Source organism: Ambystoma mexicanum, chromosome 9, assembly GCF_040938575.1.
Source record: "Ambystoma mexicanum isolate Mex_15411 chromosome 9, UKY_AmexF1_1, whole genome shotgun sequence".
Lineage (NCBI taxonomy): Eukaryota > Metazoa > Chordata > Amphibia > Caudata > Ambystomatidae > Ambystoma > Ambystoma mexicanum.
The window spans coordinates 863,354,248-863,362,618 of record NC_090931.1 but is presented as its reverse complement, the minus strand read 5'-3'; positions in this window follow the sequence as shown (position 1 = coordinate 863,362,618).

Below are 8,371 nucleotides of genomic sequence, written 5' to 3'. Positions count from 1 at the left end.
TTCTGCACTTATCAGACACACCCTGTCTGCAGCCTTAATCCTAGCACTTGCCACTTGCTGGCTGCACTACTGCTGTTTGTGTTTTTATTATTTATTTATGTTATATTTATTTGTATTCCTTTTTGCTCTGCACTTTCCAACTCTCCCACTACCCCCCTCCCTTGCACTCTTTCCCCTTTCCCTCTCCCATGCACTTGCACGTTTTCAATGCCACTGGGCCTAGTGAGATCGTTGTTTGTTCTCCCCTGTTCCGCTCCATTGCCTCGTCGCGCTCTGAAACACTTGTGTACAAGCGCTATACAAATAAAATATCAATATCAATATCAGTGCATGGTGTACAGACCTATTTGAATTTGATGCTCTGTTTCATATTTGGATATATGTATTGTGGTCAATATTTTTAGTAGATTGTATTTCCTTTCATTGCACGTCTGTAAAATCGATTGTGTCTGTTGTGTCACTCCTTTACTTATATCGGCCCCACTTCTTTTACTTGGGGATTTGAATTTCCAGGAGAAGCTAGGCCCAGTCCCAATGATTGCATAATGCCTCGATTTAGTATCCCACTTAAAACACTGATCAGATGTATCAACAATTTGGAACAGGGGAAAATGCTGTTGCTGTCTAAAAATGTAATGAAATGCAAATTCACCTCAAAATTGTATTTAAAAAAAAAAGAACAATTTGTTTTATTTTTTGACAAATTTGGTAGAAAATGAAATTGATGCATGTCAAAGGAATCGATTAATAAAAAATGCAGAGGTTAAAGTTTTGAACTTTGTAATGCTGGGACTAGGTGTATTTTTAACGCTATTTTATTGACTTTCTTGAGTTGTATAACATGACGCTTGCACAACTGCCTCAGAGTACAAAGGTAAGAAAGAGAAGTGGGAGCTGGTGGAAGGGGGGGTGGAGCCAAAGGACGTGTACAAGCCAAATTCGTATTCCTGGAGAAAGGTTAAACATTTATATGTGTACAATAAACTTGTGTCATACATGCCTACTTTAACTTTCTGGCTCTCTGGAGTATTTGGCATCCTTTTGTGAAAGTGAATCCTCCCGAGCATTAATGCAACAGCCAGACAAAGGGTACACCCCAAACAATGAGACTGTACCAACTAGAATATTGCAAAAGTAAACAAAAAACATTAGAACACCATGAATGCCCCAGAATGAATAAATCGTGACAACTGGCAAATACGATTTTAGGTATGGGGCATTAAAAGTGCTCTGCTAAGGGGCCGCGTTAAGTGTTTTGGTAGTAACATATATGTGTAATAGCATTCCTGTTGGTATAGGAGTTTTCAGCTGGAATTTTCAGGGCCAGGCTGGACACGGACGGATAGGACAGGCATTTGGTAGGGATTGCGCCCACGGAAAAAGAATTACTGTTGAAATGAAAGGTTTTGACAGAGCTCAGTTGGGTTGGGAGCAGATCGCAAGCAGTGTGCGGTGACGTTTTGGTGCCTTTTGAGAGATGCTCATAGTGATAAAGGAAACACTCTGAGGGTAAGCAGGTGCTCCTAGGGGTGAAGGGTAGATGTGAGGGCCGTGGTTACTCTCAATCAGTTCCTTTGGGATGAATGCAGAACCATCCCCGATTCTGAGAGTGACCAATAAAGACATTGGGCCTCATTACGAGTTGGGCGCAAAGGGATAACGGGCACCGGTAAGGACACTAGTGCCGGTAATCCCTTTGCGCCCTATTCCGAGTTCCCTTAGCGGGTCCCTTCCTTAACGCCTTGTTTTACCAGGCGTTATGGACGGGACCCGTTAAGGGACTTTAGAGCTAATAACTGTACCGCAATTTGCGGTACCGTTATTAGCGCCTTCCCCCTTCCCATTGAGCCCTATGGGGGCTCAAATGGGAATGGGGAATGGCTTTTTCAATGGGGACTTACGGGTCCTGCAAAGGTCGAATAGACCGGTAAGTCCCCATTGAACCAGGGCGGACTCGGTACCAGTATTGGAGGTAGTCATGGCACAAATAGAGCCATGATTACCTCCATAGTTGGAATGAGGCCCATTGTCCCCAGCTGGGCTCCACTAGGTGCTTGTGGTTACCACTCACAATTCTTTCTTATTTTTATGTAATTCTCCCGATGCAGCTTTCTCAATATACTTGGACATGGTCAATACCATCACCAACTGCAAAATACACATTTCGAGGGTTCCTTTCAGCAGTCAGCGTAGCTGTCAGCAGTAAATTGCAAATGTGCGCCCCTTTCCGTATTCTGATATTCTACAAGGAATAGGAGGAGGTGCGTAACATGTCTTCTAACACTCACCCATGGCTTGGGCTGGAGAAATTATCTAGAATCCAACACAGGGCTCAGGTGTGCACTGGGCGTCTGACAGGCAGACCTGGCCCATCGTCCTGCCCTAGGTTTCAGAACACTTGTCCAAGCAATGCCCTACACGCAGGAGTTCACCCACATCATCTCATCCTCAAGGAGCTGCACTAGCTGCCCTTTCAAGCGTGCACCATGTTGCAGACAACCTGCATCCTCTACAAAGCAGTCACAACCAATACACCACAGTACGTGGCCAAGAAACTGACCATCCCAGGAGGTCAGTGCATCACCAAAAGACATAATATCACCAGGCTGAAAAATCAAAAAGTAATAGGGAACAAATATACAACAGGCCTTTTCCAGCTATGCACCCTTTCTCTGGTACACATTTCCAACATAGATAAGGCTGGTCAACTCTATTCTAGTCTTAATGAAGGAGCAGAAGACTCTACCCTTCAAAGAATATCTCGCCAATTGCTGAAAGCTCTGCTCAACCAGGACCTCCCCCCTTCAGGCTCCCCCCTCCTCTGTTCCACCCTATCCAATTCAGCTCCTCGGCTACCCCATGCACCCTTACTTGTAACCACCTGTGTTTGCCCTGTAAATGCAGTGCTCCATTGTTTCCCAGCTAGGTTTGTTGCATATAAATCCCACTTATAAATGCATGGTTCTAATTTCACTCCACATTGTGCTGAAATCTTACTCCCAACCATCTCTGGTGAGGGTGGGAAGGGGAGACGATCATCCCACACCCACAAGCAGGTCATAATAAGGCAAAGGCCATGAAATGTAATATAAGAGACCAAAGGGGAGGGGGCGGTCTTAGAGTTCTTAGGCAATCACATTATTGCCTGCTTCGTATATGTAGTGCACATGTGGGAACTAACACCATCTGAGATCTTAGTAGCCATATTCAAACATACGTTTAGACAGCATCACAGGTCTAGGCCGCGAACATGAGGAAAGGAATATGTTGCATCCGGGGCACTGATGAGAAAGGTCAGAGCCAAAGGGATGCATAAACCCTTCATTGTCTTAAAAGTTGCCAATCTTTGTGCTCTGGGAAGAATGTGCCCTGCAAGGCCACGGGAGGATGGCTGAGCGTCTTTGTGCGATACAATCCCACGAGAAGGAGGGCACAGGCCTCCGACCCCCACCAGGCTCAATTTGAAGTTATATCACCCAAATGCCCTGGCTTTAAGACCTCACAATTCCAAGGTACCAGTCAGCTCTAGACCACTGATCATAAACCTGTTAGACCCCCGATTGATCAAGCATGATGAGAAAGCAGGGCTTTCTTTTGCCTTCACTTTTGGGTCACATGATTTGTGCTGCGGGGTGCAGGGAGGGATGAAATTAGATCCCAGAATGAGCGTGGAAGACCTTCAAGAGGTGCCAGCTTGTTGTGGATCGAGTGAGGTTTGTGAGTTAGGATGACCTCAGCTTTTTCCCCCGGTTCCCCGTCTGCTTGTACCAGGTGCTTGGGTTGTATGTATTAGTGTCGCCAGGTGTGAGTGCGCCAACCCTATGGTAGTGGTTTCTGAGTGTGTTGAGGTCTGGACTTAATGTCTGCAACTGGTGGAGAGATGACTGTAACACCTTACCAGTCGGTATGAAATATTGTACAAGAAAGTTAATGCCCCCCACACTTGTGCACTCGATGTCCTGTTATGTCAGTAAATTACTTGCACCTAACATTGCATATTTCCTCTGTCTGGGTTTATTTTGTATTAAACCTGGAATATTGCATCATATCCCAAGGAAGCAGAGATTCAATTGTGTAGCACCAATTGCAGCAAACTGGTTTTATTCATGATTGATTGAATGTGGCAGTATGGGATTATGAGTGAATGTTTGAGATACGAATGTTAAACTGATGGAATGAATTTATTACTTTTATGTTTTTATACCATACATACATTAATTATGTGAAATGTGTATTGATTAAAATTTATATTTGAGTGAAGAACCTATGTGTCATCCTGTTCCACTGGGCCACCCTTCTCTAATATAGCTATTGATGGGGCAAGTCGGTAGATTACCTCACACATTTCTCAATAGAGTGGGTTGATAGGATTGCGTTCTTTGAAGAGAAAGGAAGGATCCTGAATATTACAGCGCTGGGACAGATATGTAACGCGGCCAACTGTGGAAGCGTTAGATTTCCCTTATTGGAATGTGTCATTTTAGCATACGGTTACTTCCTTGTTTATTGGAGATGAGCCTTTGGTGACTGTTTATATTTATTGGTCTCTCGTGTGGCAATGCCCTCTTGGGGTTCCTCTGGGCGATGCAGTGGGTCCTGTGGAGAAAATAAACCTCTGCGTGAGGCGATTGTAAAGGGCACCTTACTCGGTATAGAGGCTTTGCAGGCCGGTTTGTGTGATGAGGAAACCTGTTCTGAACTAACATGTGTTCCTTAGCTTGTTTCAGGCTAATTGTTTCCAGGTGGTGCTTCTGAATGTCCAGCGGTGTTTCGCGATATGCGTCTGTAGCCATCTTGGCTAATGCTACTAATCTAGTGTTTGTGTCGGGTGGTGGGTGTTATCACGTTCGGTGGTGGACATCATCTCGTTGTGTTGCAACGTGACATGCTGTCATACCAGTAGCTTGATGGTTGTCATGGTGACAAGTCCTACAGTGTTTGCTATGCAGTCCCCCACAGCCCTCGTTCCAAGGTGGACGGGGTTGGCCGAGTTTGGCCCGTGGGGGATGTGTGTCCTGGGTAGGACTGTGGCCTTTGTAGTTCTGATGTGCAGTGAATCTGGCTGTGAGGAATTCCTGAGTTGGGAGGGGTAGATGCATGGTCTGTTGAATGGGAAAAGTGAAGAGACTTGAGTGTGGGCCATAGGGCTTTTTTTACTTCTTAGTATATGTGCGCCATATTAAACACCCATACTTGTTTTTAGCTCACATGTTCATACATTCCTATGTTGTTAAATCAAGTGCCGATTGCCATTGGCATGTGCCCATGTTTAGTTGCATGTATTCATACAGTTGGAAGTACATCGTGATAATTCATAGGAAAACCTGCATGTCATCTTCCTTGTGAAGGCTGATTAGTGTCCTTTGTTGTTTGGAGATTATTCTGGCTTCTTTTTGTCTGAGGATGAGTTCTCGATTACCAAGTTCGAACATCTTGTTTAATGTGTTTTATTCCCATGAATTTGATTCCTTCCTTACGTTCCATTTGGTGTTTGGTTAACCAGTGTTCTTGGAAGGGACGTCTCTTTTCCGTTCTGTCCATATTCAGGTGCCCTTATTCTTATTCCCGAATGGTGGCGCCAACGTACATTCTGTTACAGACGGAAATGATGATGTAAACAACCTACTTCGTTCTGCAGTTTATCAAATCCTCAATCATTAGTTTTTGCACTGCTTTGGTTACATATGTTTTCACATTGTTAAGAGCGTGCTTACACATTGTGCATGTCAGGCATTTATAAATGCCCATCAATTTTAGTCAGGTTGTTACATCTGATTGTACCTGTATGCTGGTTTTCTTCATAAAACTAGGTCTGAGTTAAGTCTTGAGTCTGGATTCTTGGTGTATACAAAGTCTGGGCAGTCCGTTATGTAGTCGTTCAGGTCCTCATCTAGTCGTAGAATGTGCCAGTGTTTTTTGAAGATTTGTTGTATCTCTTGGTTGTTTCTACCGTACCTGGTAATCATACGGGTTGTTTGTCAGGTTGTGTGTTTCTCTCACATGGTGTTAGTAGGGTGTCCCTTTTCAGCTTGTCTGCCTGCTTTCTGGCATTACCTATGCATACCAGGGAGAAGCCTCTCTCAGTCAATCTGTGCTCTACAGTCATTGCTACCTCCCGATATTGTGTTTCCAAACTGTAGTTTCTTCTCGCTCTCATGAATTCCCCTTTGGGTATGTTGGTGAGAACTTTTTTTTTATGACGGCTTGTTGAGTGTAATGTGTCATTGACCTCACTGGGTTTCCTAAAGATGAGTATCACAATTTCTTCCTCTATAATTTCAATGCTCAGGTCTAAGAATGTGATCTGTTTGTTACTTTTTTCAAATGTCAGTGCTATGCCAAAACTATTCTCATTGACATATTGATTGAAGGCAAGCAGTTCATACTGAGTGCCCTTCCAGATCATGAAGATATCATCAATGTATCTGATCCAAGTGCAGGTTCTGTTAAAAAAAGCCGGGTGAGAGGACACATGTTGTGCCTCATAGACACCCATGAAGAGATTAGCAAGGAGAGGTGCCTAGCTTGCTCCCACTGCTATTCCTTTTGTTCGTCTTTGCATGTCAGTGTTAAAAAGGATGATGTTGCTTTCCAGTGTGAATGCTAAACATTCCTTCAACATGTTCATTTGCATGGCAAAAAATGCAGATTTGTCTCTGAAGTGAAAATCAATTGTGGTCAGTGCCAAACTGTGTTCGATAGAGATATAGAATGCTTTCACATCCATGGTACATAGTAAGTAATGTTTCTCCCATTCAATTTCAATACAAACTCCCTCTGGTGTTAGTACTGTGTCTACGTATATTGATATGTTCTTTGTTAGCCAGCCTTTCCTGCTAACTATGGGACAGACCTCTGGTTGTGTGTCATACTGTTTATGTACTTTTGGTAAGAAGTAAATGGTTGGTATTTTGGGGGTGTTCTAAGATTAGGAATGCCTTTTCATCATCTGTGAGCAATGTTGTCCTGTGCCATTTGTCAATTGGTGCTTGGTATGCTCCGATCATTTTCTTAACACAGTTTGTGTTAATTTTTTCATAGCTGTCTGGGACTTTCAGATGTCTCTCTGCCATTAGTATATAATCTGACTTGTTTAGGACCACTATGTTACCTCCCTTGTCTGCCCCTTTAATCGTAATATCCTCATGTTTCTCAATTCAATGTTACTTGTGTAGCATTGATGACAACGTAGCATTCTGGAAAGCTCTAAAGATGTATGTCTTGTAGTTCTCATATTAGATGAAGTTTCTGGAGTGGTTCTTCTCTCTCCATGCTGTTTTTTAGCGTCTACGTGCCTTTGGCCATAATTTGCGCTTTATAAATGCTATTACATTACTTGTGCACAAGCCAAAACTCTTTGCTTTGACAATGCTTGTTATTTAACAGGACTTCAATGAAGGACATGCAGAGTGCTTATAAATTGAGTGGTTGAAGGCAGTCCTGGTTAAGAAGATTTTGTTACACCAGTAGCGGGTTTACAATTCTAAGTCATTAACTCGCAGAAGACTATTTGAAAAAAAACTGGCAGGCACTTTCAGTGCAAAGTTTGATGGTAAGGCTTAAATAAAAGTAGATCAAAGAGTTCCCACAAGGAGGTGTTTTGGGCGGGCAAGGGCAGGAACTGGGTGGAAATGGCCTTAGGAATTAGCATGGCCATGGGAAGTCAATGGGTGGGCAAATAAGCAAACAACACCAACAAGCTTTGTGCCACACCTCATAATATGCCATTTCTCCCTATCTGTACTCTAATGCAATAGTTTTGTTTTATAGGTGTCGCAACCGACACTTAAGAGCCCAAACAAAATAAATCGGTGGAATCTGCCACACAAATATGCATGTGTCATATTTACAAATATGCGGTGAAGTATGCAAGTCCCTGGTTCACAAAAGGGACTTGTACATCGAGGCGGGCTGGGAAGAGGCCAAGGGAGAAGTTGCCCCCGTGGCTGGCTGGGCTATTATTCCCTGGGCCAGTGCTGAATTATGTAAAGACAAAATCCTTCACAATCCAGTCTGCTTCCAAAGAACTGAATACTGCAAAGCCTGCTCAGTATCTGTGTAGATGTGGTGGAGTACGTGTCTTGATTTCAGCGCTGTTGCAGATGTACCCGGCTGTCCCCCGCACATGAGCTTCCACAGTGAGTGAGATGGAGTAGAGCCGAGTCTGCAGGAGCATATGGATATGGTCCAGCTGCAATGTATGCTTTTAAATGACAGGCTCTGTGACCCTGAATGGTAATTGAGCGGACATTGAGCATATGCTTCAAGGGAAGGACACTGGAGGGCGATGGGTGAGGAAAATAGGATCAATACGACAGAGGTACAAATCTGGAAAGGTATGTCAGCGGTTGGATTGACAGTTGCTGAAATC